Consider the following 24,804-nt stretch of genomic DNA (forward strand, 5'->3'; position numbering starts at 1 on the left):
CCTCACGGGTCGGCTCCTTTCAACAATTTCTCTTCTTTTTTCTTGGCGTATTTTACTCTCCGTACTTCCAGTATTAGAAGCATTTTTACAGTGTTTGTAGTGACGTAACAATAATACAATACTGCCAAACAGTAACACATAAAGCGCTAACTTATGTGTAAATAAAAGGTTATGCTCCACGCTATTAACTTCACACTGCAGTAAAATCATGAATTTACTTAAATGACTTAACTATGCTGGTTTGCGGATAGTTAAATTTGTCCTTTGGCAGGAATTGTATGCGCATCGGCCGGCCGAAGTGGCCGAGCGGTTCTAGGCGCTGCAGTCTGGAACCGCGAGGCCGCTACGGTCGCAGGTTCGAATCCTGCCTCGGGCATGGACGTGTGTGATGTCCTTAGGTTAGTTAGGTTTAACTAGTTCTAAGTTCTCGGGGACTAATGGCCTTAGAAGTTGAGTCCCATAGTGCTCAGAGCTATTTGAACCATTTTTTCTATGCGCATCCATTTTCGTGAACAGACTGTAGGTCTACTGTTTGCGAGCCAAATCTAAAGCCGATAGCTGCGCCGGAGAGCGCTGAGAGCGCAAAATCAAGTCAACCAGATCGCTCCGTGTTCTGACGGCCCTGTGTCTCGTGGCTGTGGACGTTGCGTCTGCTTTCACGTCAACATTAGCTGCCCCGTCCTGCAAGCCGACGGCTTTTGGGTGTCTTTGGCGGATCCAGTTATTGAACCCATTACAACTTCAGTAGAGTCTTTCATCTTCCATCAGCTACACACTTGAGAAAGCTGTGGGATCATTATGCTTAAGCCTCAGAAAGAAACAGAGAGAGAAAGGCAGTATCGGCAGGGTAGAAAACATCGACTTTGCCTGAAATCTGAAGCGATATGTCTCTCAACTAATACTTGAAAAGTATCTGTTGTTTACATAGTTCCGCGTAGTCAGCGCGTACACAACTTTCCCACTAGAGCGCGCCCCGCTAAGCACAAGAGCGCAGGCGCAGCGCTCGTCCGTCTCCACACTACGAGATGGCGCTGTCTTAGAGACGGACCAAATTCTGCTTCCACCGATCTGCGTATTAATATGTCACGCAGCCAATGAGATTGCTGCTAACGTAGAACCTTTTCTCCTCACGGATCACACTCTCGCAGTGATACCTGAATGCGCGAGATATAATAACGAGTGTACAGACCTCCGATTAGTCACTCTGCATTAGTCTGCATCAGTCTGCATTAGTCTGTAGTCAAGTTTCAGTCTGCGCCTAATAAGATTACCATATTGCTGTTCATAGCCATGAAGAGAAATGTATTGACACTTTGTCAAGTATCAGAGATATGTGAGAATAAGATTAACGTACCAAGACCAAAGGAACTTCAGATCATCAATTGTAAATAGCATCCAGAATCAAGTTAAGTAATTTCTATGCTTTTTATTATTTTAATAAATGTGTGTGAAAATTAATCAAGTTCTGTTTAAAGTTGGTCACCGTCAATCTGCTACTCTAAGCGTGCCAGTGGCATTTCTATCGTCTGACCTAACGGCAGAAGATAAACACGCCACATATTGCTGACACTCGCCTACTTCGTTAGAGTGACAAGTCAAATAATCTGATGGTGTGTGTACCGAAGGTCTTAGTGTACGCACACCACAGTATCCTCAAACAGAAGGAGAATGACTCAGGACGAAACGAATGATCAGTGAAACATAAAACGGAAATCTAGAAAACAGACAGGTAAGAAAAATGTCAAGTGAAGTTGGGTCAAGGATGTAAAAAAAAAAAAAAGGTTCCAAGCAGCAGAGAACAGCTGCGAGAGGCGCCTCTGGAAGGCGAAGAACCCGCAAAAAAAAAAAAAAAAAAAAAAAAAAAAGCGGCAGAGCTGACGGAAATATTCGCAGCAGCATCAAATCCGGCTCCAGAAGCGCGGTAGACTGCAAACAGGCCAGATATTACGCCCTGCCTACGCGAGCAAAAGCACAGCACAGCAGAGCGCCGCAGCCGTTCGCTGCGCCTTTCTCGTTAACGAAGAGAGCCTTTCCTTCCATCTGGCCTGTCTGTGCATCTTTGCAGAAGAGATTGGTCGGGAGCCAGCGGGCCGTCTACGTGGGCACGGCAGTCCTCGCACGGCGAGGCGGAGTGCCCTGATAACCATCGGCAAACACGAGGGCCCGCCCCGCCGCGCACAAATATTGACGCGTCCGGATTATAATGGCTGGCGCCGACTGCTGCAGTCCATTGTTAACCTCAGGCGGCTAAGGAGCCGCGACTGCAGGAGCGAGACGTCAGCGAGCGAGGTGCCAGCCGAGGAAACCCAAACAGCCCGCTCCACCCTGTTTACGACCCCGCGGAGTCAATATCAGGTAAAGAACTCCGCGCTCTATTCTCGGCGACGGGCTTCGCTTGGAGCTTATACTTCATTTACGCGCTGAGTGGGTGTCTGTGTCAACAACTTCCATATTGCAAGAAACCCTGACACGTGTCGCCTGAGCAGCCGGTTCCAGAGAAGGGACTAAGTTGAGAGCAAAGGATAGAGAGACCTAGCTCTCCCAAAATAGGACAGAAGCTTTCACTTTGCAGAGAACTCTATACTGTAACGAAGAAAACCGATAGAGTATAACTCTGCACATTCTTTCTTTCCATGGACAGTGGGGTTCCAATTTCAGATATCCTACAGTACGCAAGACCCATCTCAAAACTTTTATCAGCCAGAAAGCCTCTCCAGCTTTCCAAACTACCACACAAAAACTAATGACAAATCAAAATTTCTGCTAGACCTGGACATTAACTAGGGTCTCCTGATTATTAGGAACACCTATCTCGATGAAAGCTTGTTCTTTTCATGGGATTTCCTTGTCGTAAAGGAGGGGATGAAGTTTTTCCTTCTGTATGAAAAAATCCTATCTTCTTAAAACCTTAAAGGATTGGTGGTTGCCAAACATGTAAAATGTCAACAATTTTTATAATTATTTTTGAAAAGAATACCAAAATTAAAATTTTTCTCTGGACTCGCATTCAGGAGGATGACGATTCAAACCCGTGTCTTGCCACCCTAATTTAGATTTTCGGTGATATCCCTAAATCGCTTAAGGCAAATGCCTGGATGGTTCCTTTGAAAGGGCACGCCCCATCTCCTCCGACTTCCCCTAATTCCAACTTGCGCACCATCTCTTACGACCTTGCTGTCGATGGGACGTTAAACACTAATCTCCTGTTCCTTCTCCTCTCACGATCAATAATATCAAAACTTAACGTAAGAAAGAAAAAGAATATTAATTGACTCTTCTATTTTTAAAATTAGTGAGGATAAATTATATTACATTCTTGTAGGTGTTTTACTAACGCTTTCTTGCCTGATGAGATATTTTTGTCCCACTAAAGCAATACGCCATTTTGAGCGTTGGGACGTCTGTATCTCACATCTGTCTAATGATAGCGCGTAGCGAGGTGCCTACAGAACTTGGAGAAAAATGTTGAAGGATATACAGAAGACTGTCAACGATCAAATGTAGCGGAGTGTTTTTATAGGTAGTACACTCCGTCTGTTTCACGAAAATCAGATCAAATCACCATCTTCTCCATTCCAAGAATGTCTAAAGCAACTAATTGTGTCTTCTCATACATCATAGACGATGTTTTGAAATATTACTGCACACCTCAGTAATCCTGCTGGTTTGTGCATAATTTACGTGTTGTGGGGTGTTTATGTCCAGAAAACTTCAGTGTGGAACGTCAATACCATCTTCAAATGCCCTGTTGAAAATTTGTGTGTGATGTTTCATGTTTTCACTGTCAAGTGAATAAATGAGTTTTGATCCCGATAAAATCATTCCAAAATTAAAAATTTAACTCTGAAAATCCTCGGTTTACATTAAAATATGGATCCACCTACGTTTCTACTTCACCAGTTTTCAAGTCGGTGAGCTTACGATTTTTTTGGTAGCGAAAGTCTGTTATCTATCACAAATGAAGACAGTTTTTGGCCTTTTATTTTTCAAATGTATGCAAAATAAATTTTAACCATGAATGTGTTAAATCAGGAACTAATGAGTCAGTGACACAATTGGTACTGCTTATTTCTATCAACCATTTTTTATAGAATGATGAAGCAATTCTCAGTGCATCTCGAGTGCTACTTACAACTCCTTCTCAGAAAAGGAAACTGACTATCCACATTGCGGATGGACCTCCTTACAAAACATGTTTCCTCTGCATCACACCTCTAGTAGTTCGACACAGTTCACGTTACCTCACGCTCCATTGTTGTCAAAGTTCCTCAAGATGGTAGCTCCGAGATGGAGGCCATAGATGTGGCAATGTCACAGCGATGTCATAGTATGAAGTTCAAATTGTAAGTCAACTGGGTTACCTCCACTAACCCCTCCCCTCTCTTCTGGCCTCCTTTTCCCTCTGCCTATCCCATCCTCTCACCTCCTCATATGAAAATTGGGAGGAAAAGGACTCAGTCGGTGCTGGGCTGCTGGATAGAATGGACGTAAGTCTTTATTTTGTATGAATTCTTCACATAAACAATTTGAGTTGTAACAGAAAGTAGCTCTATCCTAGGTGTTCACCTTGAGGTCTAGGGTCCAACTAACCCACATCACAGCACCACCATCAGAGGACGCTGTTGGTCTTCTCCCCTCCCTTCCCATAACGCAAACCAAGATTGCGGTCTAAGGAAAAAATGGCAGGAAAATTCGCTCAGTTTGTGCTGAGCTTCCCAAGAGGACGGACGTAATTGTTTACTGTGTACTCTGCGTTCAATGGATGAGAAGTCTGTGCTGGAGAATGAAGAGTTTAACGGGTATGTAAGCGGTAATCATGCACGATCATGCTTGGAAAGCAACGATATTTGGTGAATGTATGAAGAAGTCGAATACTCTCCATCAATTAATGAAGACGCAGCAGGATGGGTCTAAGCTAAACTTAGTAACTCATGCTGATAAATGTGTGTCCTGCAATTGTAGATCATTCGATAAACGTAAAGTCAGTCTTTCGAAGTGGAAGAGGCAAGACAATCATCCATTCTGGCCATGTACTCCCTGCTCCAGAGTCTCCTTGTCTCACTGGAGGAGACCACGTGCCATACTCACAGCACTGGCACGTGGCAGCTGAAGGGGGGCTGCACGCTACGTACTTCTTGTTGCATTGTAAATACCCACAGCCGCCCTCCTTCCTGTCCCCAGTGCACAGATACCCTTTGTCGTTAAACGCACTGCTTCGGGAGTATTAAATCTGGCATTTAAGCAATGTACAGAATAATGTCACATACATAAACTGAAGATGTCACAGGAACTAAATGTAACATCGCACAAAGAGAGTGAGCTTTGCAGATGACTCATGAATACTAAAACATTTTGCGATGTAATTACCCATTTTATTCCGAGGAATACCACCACTGCACTTGAACACAGACTCTAAAGAAGATCACGTCACACTTTTGAAACCAACCTTGAGACACTTCGTGCGCTTTTCTGGGAAATATCACATCTTTCCCTTTTCTTTGAGCATGTGCTGCTTCAGGAGTTACTAAATCCAATTGAATTTGTTGTAAAGTGGCTATAATTTTGCACCTTACAAGCACTCGTCTGCCTACTTTGCCGTGATTTATAATCGGAATTAGGTATCATTTGATAGGGTGTACATCGTATATGAATATTTAAAGAAGACTGATATTGTCACGTACATCTTGTAAATACTTGTTAACGATGAAAGGTCATGGATTGTCTTTATTATCAAAACGGCGTAATGAATGGCCTATACTAGCAGAGGTTGGAATGCCACTGACACAATGAGACTGCAGGCGTAACTCAGGCCCTGGGTGGAAAAGCCTGTACAGGTGTGTTGGTCTGCTTAACACAGGAAGTATCCCAAGATGGACAGTCGGGGCACTTGAGCACTGAGGCACAATACGGCCGGTATTGTAGCGGGGCCGGAAGGACAATCGGATAATACTTCGGAAACTCTGAAAATCTTACACACAGCAGAGAGAACTGGGAACTGGGGAAATCTCGTAGGCTGTGTTATTTCTGAAGATTTTTACTGTGAGAAGCATACCACTGTATGAATTCCTAATTAACGGATGTAGGTATTTCCTCACAAACTTTCCGCGCTGGACGACACAAGTCTAAAATATGGTTGGTCGCCGTTCAGAAGAATCTGTGGAGGGAAGAAATATTCCGTGGTTTCGAGAATGTGATTCACCTTCTGCAGTTACGAGGGAGGGGAACCGAGCTTTTCTGGGAAGCCAGTGGTGGAGAGAAAGTGCTGTCCCGTTTTAGGCGCTCGTGTTTGATGGTCGCTCAGTGTCAGCTTTGTTGCTACTGACAGACTTGCTGTCTTTGCTCTCAGGAGATTTTATAGATAGAACGGTTAGACACTGTACTGTTGCGAACTCATCCGATTCTGGACTTCGCCTCCGGGTAGGGAGTCGTCGTAGAGTACGCAGCATTCAGTGACTGAGAGCACTTCTTCTGCCTATACTCACGTCGAGACGTTATATGAACTCCGTCCTTGTGGCTGGGAGTTCTCGCGTTTCTCGTCTGTAGAACACAGAGAGGGGAAGACAGTATTAGATTATACTAGTCAGAGGACCGTCTTCTGTCGTCCTAGTGTTCGAATGAGGGTTTTTTTATATTTTATGGCTGGAGTTCTTCCGTCGTCGCTGACATGTACGAGAACCATCACTCTGACGCACCGGATGCAGTACATGCGGTGATATTGTTAATTGCCTCAGCTTATTAGGGCTGTAAAGCTAAACAGCTGTGATTACGTAAATTTTATTTCCACTGAGACTGCACACCACTGTAGGTCATCTTTGAAAGTAGTGTCTTCTAGTGTTTGGTAAGTAGATGGAGTCAGTCATCCCGCGTTATTTATATTAGATCGCGTAGCCATAAGAAGGGGCAGATTGGGCAATTGATCGAACATATTAGTTAGAAAATTCATTTGTATCTCTTTATGTCCGTTGGACATTGACATATTAACATTTGTAATATATAAGGGGGTTTTAATCTACAAAAAAACGTATAAGCCGAAACAGTATTTATCATTTTGTAGTTACTAGTTTCCTTAATCATTCATTTATGTTTATGTTGTAATTTATATGTTAAAGAGCAAGAAGGAGAATATAATATCACCATTAAGAGATCCTAAGATATGCTTCAAGGGGTAGTCAGACAAGGCCAAATCTTCATTTTCGCGGTCAGTATTTTACATTGCACACATTCATTTTACAACCGACTGTAGCAGCATCTTGGACTGTCTCTAAATACTCTTCATAATGATCAGTGCACAGTAGTTCGCCTCAATATTGCGATGTATACCGCCTCACTTGAACACAGACTCAAGAAACATCGCGATCACTTGTGCCTTAGACACTTCTCCTGCCGCTGTAGCAAATACGACAGCCTTCCCTTGTCTTTGAACACAAGCTCTACAGCAGTTACTTATTCCAATTGTATATGTCTCCCAATACACTTTCAAAAAGGTCGCTGCACAGTAGTTTGCTATGGGTTTGACAGGTACTGATTCTTTCACAAGACTGGAAAATTCAGATTGTTCGAAATGTTTCATCATCACGTTGCTATGTTTTACTCGGTCTTGTGTAGCTTGAGACCAATATGCTGAGAGGATGGCATGATAAAATTCTCCTTCACTGTGGCAATCATGAATGACCAATCACATTCTTACAGCTGGTTCATTCTCTAAATACCCACACATGAATTCTAATCTGTGCTCTAATGACCAGTTGGGAGGAAAACAATGAGAGAATTGATGGAGCCACGCTTGTGGATGAATGGCAGAATTCTTAAACGTTTTGAATTTACGTGTAGTAATGAACAGCTTATAGTCAAAATCATCGTGTCTGCAAGTCGCATATCGGTCATTGTTACGTCGTGTCGGCGGTTCCATCTCAAATTCGGTGTACCTTGCCAATTTCTTTCATAATATCCGAAGTGCCTTGAGTTATTATTTTGTGGCTGTTCCGTATTTCTATGTCCCTCTTCCCATATTGGAGCGCGAGTGGCCTCTGAAACACGTAATTCTTGTATTACCTGTGTCAGCTGATCTTGTACTTCCCGGATTTCTCTTTGGTGTTGCGTATTAATTTGATTCTGATTTTGTTTGAATTTCCTAATTTGTTCGCACTCTTCTGTGACAGTGATGGCTACAGGTGTAGTGTCATTCAGATCATCATCTACCTTTGCAGATAAGTTAGTGAACTGATCCGAAAGTTCGGCTACTTTCTCCGACAGTGTACTTATTTCCTCAGTGTGTTTTTCTGAACCAAGTTTCAGAGTGTTCATTTGTGTTGAAATCGTATCTACTGTGTCCTTTAAGTTTTCTTGAGTTTTTGCAAGTTGCGTAACCGAATCGGCAGATGCAACTGAGTCAATTTTAGCTTGCAAGGTGTCGTGATTTTCATGAACAATAGTTTGGAGTTCTTTTATGGCTGCTTCGTGATTCTGTAATGCATTTTCATGCCGCGAAAAAACAGGTTGAAAATGCTCACAAATTTGTGTTTTTACATCATTACAGACTTTTTGACATTTCGATTCAATGTTATGTAACTCAGTAGTTAAATCTTCACGTGTTTGTTCAAGCTTATGTTCCACTGAGTCTAACTTTTGAAGCTTTTGTTCCATTGTGTCTAACTTTTGAAGATTTTGTTCCATTTGTTTCTGATTTTATTCAAGCGTTGTGTCTAACTTTTGTAGCCTTTGTCCCATTTGTTGCATTAACTGTAATAACAATGCACTGGTGTCTGAAACATGTTCCTCAGTGCTATTCGGCAATGCATTTGAACCGCCAATATTCGCATTTTGAAAAGCAGAAAATGTGTCTTGACTAATTTGAGAAAACGGCGAGGACGCAAATCCTGAATCTACAGTATTTGCAAGATTGTGTCCTGTCATTTCGGATCCCTGAGGCAAGCTGTTGCCGACCGATCGATCGATAATGCTTCCCTGTTCACTAATTTTTTCACTGCCTACACCATTATTTGCAGCCCGCTCCATTTCCCTGTGTACAATTACCAAATTACTATTTTGAACATTAGTTAATTCATTACACAGTGGCGCTAACACACTGCTTTCGTCATCACTGTCATTTCTCAGTTTACTTTGGAGCCTAGTATTACGTTTTTCACACGCCATTATTGTCACAATATTTCACACGGTAACACAGAAAAGCACAATTTGAAGAGCAAAAATAAGAGAACACATTAACATTGCACTGAAAATAATATCTAGTTAATTGCAAGCGTAGCTGCGAAATAATTGGAGCAAATCTACATGCATGCCACAACTGTTTTACTGTACAACAATGAAAGGCTGCAACTACAAAGGAGATTCTCTCTACAATTATGCGCTAGCAATAAACAAAATCTACACTAATTACACAAACTACAAGAAAAAATCAGAAGATTCCAGTGAGGTATCGTCGGCTAAGAGTCGACATATGAAACATCCCCTTAGAACAATTATACATGACTGTGCTTAAACTGACACGCAATATTTTTTAGCACAACGCAGTCTGACTTTCAATAATCCCTACAAAAGAATGGCCCTGACTAACATTAACCTATACCTCTTACAAATCACTTACCTCACAAAAATCTTCGTTACTCGAACTACTGCAATACAGCGATCGCCACTACTGCCAGCTAAATGAAAGATTCAAACTACTGAAGGCCCTAACTACTGATAGGCATAGTTAAAAATGAAAGATTTTGACAGAGAACTAACAATGTATTTACCTTAATAGTGTTGAAAAATCATTATATACATAGCAGTTCATGACATCCAGTCTTACAAATTTCGAAACTCCGCCATTTCTCTCCCCACATCCACCACTGCTGGCGGCTCACCTCCAACTGCGCAACGCTACCCGCTGTTAACATCCAGCTGCCCAACACTACAATAGCCAACAACAATGCAAACCAGCCACAGACTGCACACAGCACAGACAGTGATTTTCATACAGAGCGCTACGTAACGTTGCCAATAAGAAAACATAAACAGCCTACTTACAACATAAACACAGACTCTAAAAAGATCGCTAAACACTTGTGGGACCTCCCTGAGACACTTCACACTTGAAAGGGTATCAGCTGCAGTATCTGATTTTACAGGCTGAAACGACGATATGTGTAAGTTGAAATAAATATCTCCGTATCTCTAAACAGGACGCCCATCGCTTTTTGAGTTTTATCTGCCTTTTTGGAGGCACTGCCAGAGAGACTGAAAAATTTCTCAGTTGTACTGGTGTGTGATATTCATCACTTTTCTCGAACGGAGAGTGAGCTTTGTTTATATTTGTTGCTAGAATCAGGGATGTTTTTTTCTCTTATCGAAGCATGCTCTGAAGTCTAAGCACAGATGAGAAAATCAGAACATTTACACACACAGCATTTGAAGCACTGATCTATAGACGAGAAAAATGGCTGGAATTTTCGGTGAATTTTCGATACCCTTCAGCTGCTGGTTTAGAGATGCTCTAAAGTCACAATGGTGGGTAAGGGACAGCATCTTGCCTGTCCGAACAACAGAAGGATGGTATGCTAGGACCTGTCTCTGAACACTCGAACAAAGAAGACATCTCGTGACTCTCAGACGTCATGAAACTTTCCGTAGATCTCTTGCTGCTGATTTGTTCGAACCAGTCTATAAAGTCTCCTATTCCCCGCACAAAGGATGGATTGTGGCTCTCTGACGTCATGGACCTCCTGTGAATGGAGCATTCTGATTGGTTCTTACCTGCCAAACTGCTGCTGCTGCTGGTGTGAAAGGACGTCCACCACTTCCTACAGATGGGCCAATTATGAGAATTTCAGCAGCAAAACTGTTTTGTAGCGACGGATAAAAACATAGAGCAGTCATATTGTACTGACAGTTAAACCCCGCAAAAGTGGTCTACAGATAATGAAATATGGAAATTTCTTCAGTTACACTACTCTTCTACTGCCAAGGAAAGCTTGAATATTTAGTGTGAAACGGGGCTATATCCCCACAAACGATTACCATATCGATCTAATAAACACAATTCGTATCCAGCATATAATATCATCACCTCTGTATCCTGGATGTAGCTATCGAATGCCAGACACTCATACATATACCACGAAGACCGACAGATCCCGAGAAACATAAGCACATGCACTGCATGTGTTATTAAGCACTGTATATAATGATATAACAGATTTCAAATCATCCGATTACTTAACAAAGTAGACTAAGGTGCTTCTCGTGTCTAGAGAACCAGCAAACTTCTGTTCCACCTGTGTACATCTGGATACACACAACACACACCACAATCAATATCTCTCAACCAAACAAAGACGGAAACTGTGTAGAATGTCAGCAGAAGCAGTCAACCGGACAATTTACAGGGGAGCGGATAATTTTCCAATGCAGACACGCGCCTGTATTGAATCTTCTAGAATTTCCATGGAGAACGCTCCCAACACAAGCAATCACGAAGGCTGCTCGATACATATTGAGTTTGAGTTCACTATTCACCCGTCAAGAGGTTGTACTGCCGCCTGTCCAGTTCGTGCAGCTCCCGTCGCAAGTTGGAAATGTCAGTCGTTCCAACCACAGGCTAATATCGGTCACGCGCTTCTTGCGCGTCAGGTAGAATAGCCCTAGAATCGTCCTAGGAAAGCAGACACATATTTATCACTGTACTTACAATTAAATACTACGATTACAGCCTCAATCTGATATAATTCAACAATGAGCGAAGTATCGAAAGTACCCCCTCCTGAAGGCTGTGACTCTAGAAATGTATATACCTATATCCTCCTAGTGATTGGACATAAAATTCCACGCAAAAAATCTTTCACTACCCTGATGTCTGTCGATGCACTGAAATCACAGTTTTCCATGTCAAATCTATACCTTGCTTACAACAGGACATACCTATTTTCTTTGGACATGTCGGAACGATGATCAAAGTAACTTTACAACCCAGAAAATTCTTTATAAGTCTGCTGATTGAAGCCAGTCTATCACACATCCCCAACTAAGTAGAATACTTCGCCAACAACTGAATGCTCGCGACACAAAACAATACTGAGAAAAAATCCTTGATGAATGGACATGTCTCATTTGTCTTTCTTGCGAGTGGCACTAATGTGTCTTGGGAAGAGAGAGACATAATTGGTTTATAAGCGACCAGCTATTAAAATAAACGATCGGACGATCCCAACGGTTATGTTGCTGTCACCTTGCATAAAAAGTGGTCGTCGCTCTACCGGCACACACAAGTATCGCTAATTATATCCATCTTAAAAACTACGTAAGCCATATAAATCGAGAAATGTTGTCGCTTAAGAATGAAGTTGTGTTCCACACAAATACAGCGACATTGAATATAGACAGTGATCACTGGGGTATGTACTAACAGAATGAAAGTGCGGGTGCAAGTCGCCGATGGTGTAAGCTGGTAATAAAACCATCTTGTCACCGAATTCATACAGTGATTCCACTAAGGAACGTGGTATTAAGCCAGTATTTGCAACTCTCTCATGTCGCCGCTAGATATTCCTCACACTGACAAAATGTATTTGTAACTCATTCTATCTGGGTGCCGTGTTAGAGGTTCTGCGATATATCCACTGGGTTATAGGCGAGGGAGGATGATACTCAATTGAGATTGATCACATACAGAAGATGGTGTGCCTTGTGACAAATCACTTAAAAAATCCAGTGCTAGATTGAGGTTGAAAATCCTTTTCAGACATGTAGTGTTATACTTTCCTGTAGATATGCAGTATGTGATTCGGAATCAAGTCCTTGATTCAACGATATACTTGTGTTGAATCCGATGGAGATATCTTTAAATGATTCCAGCCACTAGTGAATCATATTTGTGGCACTCTCATATCTCGAAACGAGTCACCTTTTCGAACCTATCTGCTACAGCAAAACTAAACTGTGGTTCTAGACAGTCCAGCTACAAATTGTAACTGTTCTTCGGTCTCTGCGCAACCCTCCCTGCACATTTGTCCATGTAATCTTACCTGAACAGAAGTCGAAGAGCGCTATATCTAAGACCTTCAGCATCCCATGGATAAATTGGGTGAGTTATGTTACTGTGACAAGACAGTGTTTCAGCCACTCGGTGGAAATGGGTACGTGTTAATGTAGCTCTGCCAACCATGTACAGTGTGTAAGGACAGTGCCAAAAGAAACTTTCTCTTGCAACATAAGGCATTAGAAAAAATTAATGTGCAGTTATGGTGGTGTTTCTTATAGAAAAAATTAGGAAGACACCACACCATACAGGAACTGGAAGGACGAGGATTTTGCTACTGCATTCCAATACATCTCCAAACTATGTACAGTTGCTGCAGTCCTAAGGAGATATACATCCCTCAGCGTGCATTCATGTCTGTCATGCAAACATTCTCTTCCTCCTTGTTATTTTGTACCATGCTACAGAGAAAAACTACAAACTATAAGAACTCCAGTAACATCATCCAAAAAAAAAAAAACTCAATAAGATATACCCCATCTTTCTCTTCCAATATATCAAAAACAAATACCGTCTGGCACTAACCATTTGTAGCGATCCTCTTAAGTATATTTATCAGGTTGTGAACTGACATTAACATGTCTTGATCGATAGGCTATCACTGAAAGACAGAGGTGTGTTCCTTATTGACAAAAAAGAGCAGAAGACATCACAACACATGGAAACTGGAAGAGTTTTTATGGTATTATGGGGCGTTTCCAAACAGCCGTTCAACGCTGAGCAGATGGCTAGGTGTTCCATTTTGACTAATCCCTCACATTGCAGTCATGTATGTGAACACTGTTTTGGTGTTGTCTCTCCACCATGACTCTCACCCTTCCACCTCAAACAAGTGATGTCAGTCAATCATTATGTGGTAGTCAGCAGTGTACCAGCAGACACATGGGATGGAAAAGACACCATAGATGCACCCACAGGGTGAGACTGAAGTGTACAACTGCAGAATGGGTCACATGTTTGACCCTGATTAGGTGTTTTAAACCCCAACAAACAGTATTTACAATGTGATTGTGTGAACTCTCCACCAGTCACAACCTTACAGAGTCAGCTAACAAACAGGCGCTGTATTATCTTTTGTAAAGTAACATTCTACTGTGTGTCTGTTGAGGTAATAGTGATACATGCAAGTTGACTGCTATCTTTGATATTTTCCTGGTAAAAAGAGAGCCATCTGCCTCTAAATCTATGTTAAAGGATGACAGAAAGTGTATGGAGTGATCAGTTGAGAAGGATATGTAACGAGGTATGATTTAATGGTAGACTGATGATGCATTCTAGATAGAGAGGGAGATGTTGCTGCACACCATTTGTTGCACATTTAACAATTTTTCTTTCGTTGTTCTGTCAGGGTGTATCAGATGTGTGTCATAACCTGCCTGTCACTTGTATATGATTGTATGTTCTGCGTGTCAGTTAGAGCACTACCTACCTATGATCGTTAACAGCAAACTTCTTCATACCACAGTCAATCTCATGTGTGATGATGAAACATGTCCATCGATGGAAAACCTGTTTCAGTACTCTCCTCTAGACGAACAAAGATTTGTGTGATGTACTCCATTCCCTTGCTGCATCTTGGGGCATAAAATCGAGTCTCCAATTTCATAACTACGGTGATTCTAAGTTAGTGGTAGGTATTTGTGAGTTACTGTAATCCTTGTGTATACATCTGCTGGGCAGATGTCCGGTTTATGGAGTTAATGGCAGCATGACATGTAATTTCACATGACAAACAGCACTGCTATGTGTTTGTCTGTTTCCTTCTAAGAGGAATTCCCAATTACCAGTAATCATTTTATAGGATTGATGGAAGCATAGTATAATTTCTGAATCATGATCGGATGTGAGTAGTGGGCACTATGCAACTCTGGGAAGCTATGGTGTGTATGTATCACAAAGACTCTTGTATTTTTCTTTGGTGTAGAAGGAAGTAGTTTTATCTTGTTGAAGTTTGTCATCGTTGTGGGTGGGGTACAAAACTTAAAGAAGGGGTTTACATCAGATGTTGGACATTTATATCCTGCACAAGAGTGCAAGTGTTCATATTCTACAATCATTTGTCTCTTACCAATACCTTATTAGTACTGACCCCAGACAATAGAACAATACTTTAGAAGTGATAGTGTTATGTGTCGACAGAAGTGCCGACACAGTGTTATTTAGACGGGCCGAATAGGCACGCTATAATCTCACCCAGAATATCGTGAAGTCTGAAACAGGATGCTCAATGAATGCTAATAAGAAAAGAACGGAGCGTCTCATATACTTAACTTTATTCTCTTGTGTGGTACATCTCTATGGTGAATACAAGTAAGACTCTCTCCAGATATGGTTAACTGCGCCTTGCTAGGTCGTAGCTATGGACTTAGCTGAAGGCTATTCTAACTGTCTCTCGGCAAATGAGAGGAAGGCTTCGTACGTCTAGTCGCTAGCAATGTCGTCCGTACAACTGGGGCGAGTGCTAGTCCGTCTTTCTAGACCTGCCATGTGGTGGCGCTAGGTCTGCAAGTACTGATGGCGGCGACACGCGGGTCCGACACGTACTAATGGACCGCGGCCGATTTAAGCTACCACCTAGCAAGTGTGGTGTCTGGCGGTGACACCACATTCCTCCCCCGCAAATCGGCGAACGGTCGTGTTATAAGGCTTCCGCCCGCCGTGGGGAGGGCCCCATGTTGACGTATGCGATGAGGTGGGGAGCCTAACAACAGGCGAGGCTGTGCCACCCGCACCCGGCCATTCGGTCCGAGGGGAGCTAGGAAACGCCTGGAAACCTACTCCAGGGTGCACGTCAACATGCGGCGTATGCGCCCGTAATGAGACAGGAGGGGCCGAAGGCTCGACCTCCATTGCGTCGGGGCATCCGACGCGCGATGACGCCATGTGGTCCGGAGAGGGCAAGTGGTCCATGGCGGAGGACAGCTGGTCACGGGAAGCGATCGGCGGCGCGTGACCCAGGGAGGCGGTTGGCGGCTGCAGCGAAGCGTCCACTGCGGGCGGCGCCGGCGGCGGCTGCTGCGGCGACGGCGGCTGCGCGACGCCATGAGGCAAAATGGAAGGCATCGTCGGTAACACCTGGGGATGAGGCGAGCCAGTAGATGGGTCCCCAGGGCGCTGACCGGACGGCTCCGTCGCTGAAAGCAGACGGGGAGCGGCAGAACCCAGGCGACGACAGAGGCGCAGCTGATTGAGATGCCGACGCACCTCACCAGAGGCCCCCATAACCAAATACATCGCGCGGCCGAGGCAGCGAAGAATGCGCCCTGCGAGCCAACGCCGTGAACCGCGATAGTTACGATAGAATACAACGTCGCCAGGAGCAAAAGCAGGAGTCTGCCGCTGCACAGGAACCTGATGCGGCGGATGCAGCAAAGACATCAAGGTTCGATGAGGACGACCGTGAAGCAACTCAGCCGGCGAGCGACCATCGCGGGGCTGAGAGCGATACGAAGACAAAAAGAGCAACAACGCGTCCTCCCGAGAATGCGACTCTTTCAACGTCAACATCTGTGACTTAAAAGTCCGGACCAATCGTTCAGCGGCACCGTTTGACTGAGGCGAAAACGGCGCGGACGTCAGATGTTGAATACCATTGGCCTTGCAGAATGACTGAAATTCTGCGGACATGAATTGTGGACCACTGTCAGAAACAATAGTCTGCGGAAGACCTTCAATGCACAAGATAGCAGACAACGCTTGGATGGTGGCAGAGGACGTCGTGGAAGACATCCGGACAACAAAAGGAAAATTACTGAAGGAATCGACAACAACCAACCATCGAGCATTCCAGAATGGACCAGCAAAATCTATGTGTAAGCGTTGCCAAGGGGAAGCGGCTTTCGGCCATGCAAAGAATTTCCGCGGTGGCGCGGATTGTTGTTTGGCACACGCCATGCAAGAAGAGCACATATTCGTAATCGCAGCATCGATTCCGAACCAAGTACAGTGCTGACGAGCAAGTTGTTTCGTACGCACTATACCCCAATGTCCTTGGTGGAGAAGCTTTAAGACAGATGACTGTAATGAACGTGGGACCACGACCCTAGACTGATCATTATCAGAACGCAACAACAAAACACCACGTCGTACAAAAAGTCTCTCCTTGTGAGCAAAAAATCGGCGAACCATCGGATCCTCGATCCGTGACTTCGACAAGGGCCATTGCGTAGTAACAAAACGCAAAACGGTAGCAAGGACAGGGTCTGCAGCTGTGGCTGTAGCTACACGACGAAAATCAATCGGAAACGATTCGACCACGTCATCAGTGTCCGCATCAATGAACATGCAAGCAAGTTCGGAAGAATCGAATGCTTTATCCTCGGCAACAGGCAAACGGGACAACGCATCTGCGTTTCCGTGCTTAGCAGTGGACCGGTACAAGATATCGTAGCGGTACTGCGAGAGGAAAAGAGACCAGCGAATGAATTTCTGCGCTGTACGTGGAGGTACAGGCTTGTTCGGATGAAAAAGCGATGTCAAAGGTTTGTGGTCTGTAACGATGGTAAAGTGACGACCATACAAGAAATCGTGAAACTTCGTAACACCAAACACGAGAGCCAAAGCTTCTTTCTCTATCTGGGAATAATTTCTTTGCGCTGACGAGAGCAATTTGGACGCAAAGGCAATAGGGCGATCATGCGAACCATCTTTGTGAGCAAGCACAGCACCGATCCCGAAATCCGAGGCATCTACCATCAACAAAAGGGGTTTCTGGGGATCGAATGGCGTAAGGCAAGTAGTTGAAAGCAACGCCGATTTCAATTGGCGAAAGGCGCGTTCGCATTCCGGCGACCAGACAAACGGAACACCTTTACGGCGTAAGCGATGAAGCGGAGCTGAAATGGAAGAGGCATGGCGCAGAAAGCGATGATAATAATTAATTTTTCCCAACACACTCTGTAGCTGCTTCACATTTTGCGGCGAAGGCAAGTCCTGTATGGCACGGAGGTGCTCTGGACTCGGATGTATGCCTTGGGCATTAATTACATGGCCCAGATATGGCAAGTCACGAGCAAAAAACACACATTTGTCCTTCCTCAAGCGAAGACCATTTTGTCGCAAGACCTGAAATAATGTTCGGAGATTTTGTAAATGTTCTGCTTCTGTCTTTCCTGAGATCACTATATCGTCCAGATAGTTAGCTGCAGTAGGGACCGACGCACAAATAGTTTGTAAATATTGCTGAAACAATGCAGGGGCGGATGCACACCCGAATGGCAGTCTTTTGAATCTGTATAGTCCAAGATGCGTGTTAACCACCAATACGCGCTGGGATTCGTCGTCCACCGGTATTTGCAAGTACGCATCTGCTAGGTCCAACTTTGAAAAATATTTTCCCGGGCACAGTTTGTCAAAAAGATCTTCCGGGCGGGGCAAAGCAAAAGTAGCAGGCACTAGTTGTGGATTCACTGTTGCTTTGAAGTCCACGCAAAGTCTCAATTTGCCGGAAGGTTTTTGCAAAATCACTAAGGGTGAGGCCCAGAGAGAAGCCTGCACACGTTCAATGACACCTTGGGATTCTAAATCGTGTAATGTGCTTGCGACCTCATCACGCAATGCGTGGGGAACATTGCGCGCCCTGAAAAATTTCGGTTGCGCGTTGACTTTTAGTTCCAAATGTGCTTCATAGTTCTTAGCGCAACCAAGGCCCGGTGCAAAAATGTCTGCAAATTCCTCACATAGACTAGAAACACTGGCTGAAGGCACAGTCTGGTTCACTGATAGGACCTGATTCACAATAGACAAGTTAAACAACTGAAATAAATCTAAACCAAACAAGTTCACTGCAGCAGAAGAACGAAGAACGTAAAACGACACAAGTTTTGTTTGTCCCTTGTATGTTGCAAGAAGGCTGCACTGTCCTAACACAGGGATATGCTGTCCTGAATAACTAGTGAGCTGAACTTTTGCGGCACGCAACGGCGGTGCGCCCAGTTGTTTGTACGTGGCGTGATTGAGCAATGAAACTGCAGCTCCGGTATCGAGCTGGAATGGTATCACTTGTCCGGCAAAGTCCAAATCTACAAAAAGTTTATTGTCCTGCTGACGACAAGAGCGACTGTTTTGTGCAACGTGAACAGACACTGGTACAGAATCACTTGCGACGTGACGGGATTGCCGTCGACGTCGACGCACACTTTTTGTGGGACGAACACAGTCACTGTTAGAAAGAGTAACACTGGGCGGAGTGGCATTAACTACGTGAATGTCCATGGGCGAAGGTTCCCGAGCCTGAGTGTCCGTGGTTCGATTCCGGCGCGAAGCAAAGGGCCTGGAACGGTTGTGATTGTCTGATCTGAGCTTTTTCTGGCAAACACTTTGAACATGTCCTTTCTTGTGACAGTAAAAGCAAATAGCTTGGCGTGACGGGCAATTTTCACGCGAATGTCTAGTAGCACACCGCGGGCATGATTTCACTGCATTTGCGGGCTGGCGAGGCACACCTGGTTTAGAGCGCGGCGTCAGCTGCGTCGAAGTGCGCGAGGGCCGGTTACCGGGCCGCGCAGCGCGTCCAGCGGGCCGGTTAATGTTACACACTGCTGGCGAAGCTTCAAAAGATTCCTGAGCACAGTCAAGTGTGTCTTGCTAATCCAAAGTGCTTTGCACGCGTGGGTTCGGATCCCATCCTCGTCGCCAATGTTATGTGTCGACAGAAGTGCCGACACAGTGTTATTTAGACGGGCCGAATAGGCACGCTATAATCTCACCCAGAATATCGTGAAGTCTGAAACAGGATGCTCAATGAATGCTAATAAGAAAAGAACGGAGCGTCTCATATACTTAACTTTATTCTCTTGTGTGGTACATCTCTATGGTGAATACAAGTAAGACTCTCTCCAGATATGGTTAACTGCGCCTTGCTAGGTCGTAGCTATGGACTTAGCTGAAGGCTATTCTAACTGTCTCTCGGCAAATGAGAGGAAGGCTTCGTACGTCTAGTCGCTAGCAATGTCGTCCGTACAACTGGGGCGAGTGCTAGTCCGTCTTTCTAGACCTGCCATGTGGTGGCGCTAGGTCTGCAAGTACTGATGGCGGCGACACGCGGGTCCGACACGTACTAATGGACCGCGGCCGATTTAAGCTACCACCTAGCAAGTGTGGTGTCTGGCGGTGACACCACAGATAGCTCAGTTGATTTACATAAAATGCTTCAAACTCCGTCCATCTGGAGCTACATCACACATAAGATCATACATTTTCTTCTTAACTGTCTCTCATATCATCACAATTTCATATCTACTTGACAATGATAAGGGATGCTAACCTCCTTGACATGCATGCATCTGAATAGACTTTGCACATTTGAATAGGTGCTGTAAGTAAGATTGGTATGGAACAGTCTTCACTGAATTGCAGTTACAGACGCGGCTCGCTCTGTTCGTTCATGAGACATGGAATGTAGTGGTCTATTTCTGGTCAACTGCAAATTAAGTCAGTGACATTGTTGCAGAGAGGGTTGGTCAAAGACAATGTGAGACGTCTTTCAATATCTAACTTCATCCTAAGAATGCAAGAACGCTGTGTGACTCCCATCTGCATAGGAAAAGATGGGCAATCGTTATTGTAAATTATGCGCTACGATGAAAGTGCTAAACATATGTGGAACGGTGTAGGATGCTGTCAGGTGTACCTTCCTTCGTATATACATGTTCAATAATGAGCAATGAATGGATATACTGCACAGTCATCTACCTATATTTGCAATCTAATATATGGTACTCACAAAGTAGTGGAGGGCTGGTTTAGCGATGATATGGAAATTGGGAAGCATGCTGCTGTGTCATTGGTCAGTGCTGAAATTACAGAAAAACTGGTAAAACTGTTAAACTGATCACACTACCAACTGTAGTGCTTATTACAGTACATCAACAATGTCTTTTATATCCCTGCTGTTCACTGGATTGCAACACCTTCTGGGGATGGCCAACACTAAAACAGCAATCTCTTACATGACTGCAGTATGAGGAATAAATCGAAATGGAACACCAAGTAATCTGCTACCCCATCACTATGAAAGATGAGATTAAATGCAGAGGCCATGAGTCACCTTCAGATAAATGTTTGGAAATGCTCCCCAATGCCGCAAAACTCTTCCAGTTTCCACATTCGTTTTCTTTTTCCTGTTGTCATGTCCTAGTTCATGAACCACTGGCAATGTATGAGTGGCCAAGTAAAAGGTTCTGACAGTCGGGATACCAATTACTTTGGAATGAGGCTGGGCATCTCGGACATATTCTGAGTCGTAGTCACCTTTGTGCTCAGACGGCAAAAACTACCAAATCCACAGGTTAGTCCCTCAACCGTTAGGGGTAAAACTCAATGGGACCTGGGGCAAGTAAGGCTAGCAACCTGCTTCCCTAGTACTTTAAATATGATGCTGGCAACAATCAGAGCAAAATGCCTCGGACCTTTGGAGGTGACGGAGTCCCACCTCTAATTGACAAACCAGGGACTCCTAAGATACGACTCGGCAAACGAATGGTAACGAGATGAGAAGCTATTAATATCAATGGGGGCTATTCTGGGAAGAAGGTAGAGCTGGCAGAGGCTGCAAGTAAGATGGGGTTGGACGTTTTAGCTGTTAGTGACATTCGGGTAAGGAGTGAGAAAGAAGAGGAAGTGGGGGAATACAAGGTCTACCTGTCAGGAGTCAAAGCACGAATAGCACAATGGTGTGTAGGGCTTTACATAAGGAAAGGAATGGAACCCAGTGTAGTTGCAATAAGGTGGATAGATTTGACAGTGTCTAGCAAGAAAGTTAGGATTGTGTCAGTATATTCGCATTGTGAAGGGACAGTTTTTATGACGCACTCAGTGATGTAGTTGTTACAGTAAAGGACAAGGACAGTCTTCTGCTCAAGGGTGATTTTAATGCCAGGAATGGAAATCGAACAGAAGGGAATGAAAAGGTTATGGGTAAATTTGGAGAGGATATGGAGGCCAACAGGAACGGGAAACAACTCTTAGATTTCTGTGCCAATGTGGACTTAGTAATCACAGACTCCTTTTTTAAACAGAAGAACATTCACTGGTATACTTGGGAAGGCAGGGGAACCAGATCTGTCATTGACTATATAATAACAGATCAGGAATTCAGGAAGGCTGTGAGGGACACACGTGTATTCAGGGGATTCTTTGATAACACTGATCTCTATTTAATCTGCAGTGAAATTGGTATTGTGAGGCCGAAAGTGCAGGCGGTCAGATCCATATGTAGGAGGATAAGAGTGGACAAACTTCAGAATAAGGAAATCAGGCACAAGTACATAACAGTGATCTCAGAAAGGTACCAGTCAGTTGAATGTAGTCAATTACAGTCATTGGAAAAGGAATGGACACGGTACAGGGACACAGTACTAGAAGTGGCTAAAGAATGTCTTGGAACAGTAGTGTGTAAAGGTAGGATGAAGCAAACAGCTTGGTGGAATGACAAAGGCAGCCTGTAAAAGAAAAAAGAAGGCGTATCAAAAATGGCTACATACTAGAACTCAGGCAGACAGAGAAAGTTATGTTGAAGAAAGAAACAAAGCCAAACAGATAATTGCAGCATCCAAGAGGAAATCTTGGGAAGACTTTGGAAACAGGTTGGATACTTTGGGTCAATCTTCTGGAAAACGATTCTGGAGTGCAATTGGCAGTCTTCGAAAGGGAAGTAAGAAGGAAATGACAAGTATTTTGGACAGGTCAGGAAAACTGCTGGTGAATCCTGTTGATGTCTTGGGCAGATGGAGGGAATATTTTGAAGAGTTGCCCGATGTAGGTGAAAATACGATCAGTAATGTTTCAGATTTCGATGTACAATGGGATAGGAATGCTGATGGAAATAGGATCACATTTGAGGAAGTGGAGAAAATGGTCAATAGATTGCAGTACAATAAGGCGGCTGGGGTGATTGAAATTAAGTCGGAACTAATCAAATTCAGTGAAATGTCAGGTTTTAAATGGCTACGCAGGATAATTGAAATGGTGTGGGAATCGGGACAGGTTCCATCAGACTGGACGAAAGCAGTAATCACACCAACCTTTAAACATGGAAACAGAAAAGATTGTAACAACTACAGAGGTATCTCTTTAATCAGCGTTGTGGGTAAAACCTTCTCAGGTATTGTTGAAAGGAAAGTGCGTGTATTAGTTGAGGACAAATTGGATGAAAATCAGTGTGTGTTTTGGTCTCTTAGAGGTTGTCAGAACCAGATCTTTAGCTTACGGCAAATAATGGAGAAGAGTTACGAGTGGAACAGGGAATTGTATGTATGCTTTATAGATCTAGAAAAGGCATATGACCGGGTTCTTAGGAGGAATTTATTGTCTGTTCTACGAGATTATGGAATAGGAGGCAAACTTTTGCAAGCAATTAAAGGTCTTTACATAAATAGTCAGGCAGCAGTTAGAGTTGGCGGGAAATTGAGTTCGTGGTTCAGAGTAGTTTCAGGGGTAAGAATAGGCTGCGACCTGTCTCCACTGTTGTTCATATAATTTATGGATCATATGTTGAAAACAATAGACTCACTGGGTGAGATAAAGATATGTAAACACAAAATAAGCAGTCTCGCATATGAAGATGACTGAGTTGTGATGTCAGTTTCGATTGAAGGTTTGCAAAGTAATATTTCAGAGCTATATCAGAAATGTAAGGACTGTGATATGAAGATTAGCATCTCAAAAACGAAAGTAATGTCAGTGGGAAAGAAATATAAATGGATTGAGAGCCAAATAGGAGGAACAAAGTTAGAACAGGTGGACGGTTTCAAGTACTTAGGATGCATATTCTCACAGGATGACAACATAGTGAAAGAACTGGAAAATAAAGAGATGGGGCCCCTCCACGCCCGCACCAACGTGGTGATTAGACCAAAAGTTCTACTGTCACCTCAGTCAACATGTTAGTTACCTAATAAGTGGATCACAGGATGCTGGGCTGTGATGTTATCCATGCGTCTGGGTAAGACTACGCATTAACACGGTCCATCAGGTGATAAATAGTGGACAAAACGCGAATGAGGGTAGCGATTTGAAGAGCAGAGGCCAAAAAGTGCCAAGGCTCGTGCCGTGGGAAAAAAACTTATGCGACAGTGGGATGGGTAGTAAGAGCAGTATTGGCTTACTAGCTGCGATAGTTCATGCAAGGTTCGATTTGTTAATATGGGTATCATGCATCTTTACCGTGGCAAGCGATGGCGATGTATCCCAGTTGCTGTGGCCGCTGCATTCCTGGAACAATCAAGATCGTTATATAGTAGTGGGAGATCGGCGATAGATCATCTCACTGTGCTAGGATGATTGCAGGTACTAGTAGATGGGAACAATGGCAGGAGGGTGTCTACAATGAGGAAATGGAAGAAAAACTGGGAATGAACTCTATAGATGTAGCAGTCAGGGCGAACAGGCTTAGATGGTGGGGTCATGTTACACGCATGGGAGAAGCAAGGTTACGCAAGAGACTCATGGGTTCAGCATTAGAGGGTAGGAGGAGTCGGGGTGGACCAAGGAGAAGGTACCTGGATTCGGTTAAGAATGATTTTGAAGTAGTGGGCTTAACATCAGAAGAGGCACCAATGTTAGCACTGAATAGGGGATGATGGAGGAATTTTATAAGGGGGCTATGCTCCGGACTGAACGCTGAAAGGCACAATCAGTCTTAAATGATGATGATGATCATTATCATCATCATCATCGTGTGTGCATATTGTGGAAGCAGCAGCAACATAACTTACATAATACAAGTCCAGCTTTCAGTGAGAGCCAGTGGATCGAAACACGTTAATGTC

Source organism: Schistocerca cancellata, chromosome 2 (genome assembly GCF_023864275.1).
Source record: "Schistocerca cancellata isolate TAMUIC-IGC-003103 chromosome 2, iqSchCanc2.1, whole genome shotgun sequence".
In the NCBI taxonomy this organism is placed as follows: domain Eukaryota; kingdom Metazoa; phylum Arthropoda; class Insecta; order Orthoptera; family Acrididae; genus Schistocerca; species Schistocerca cancellata.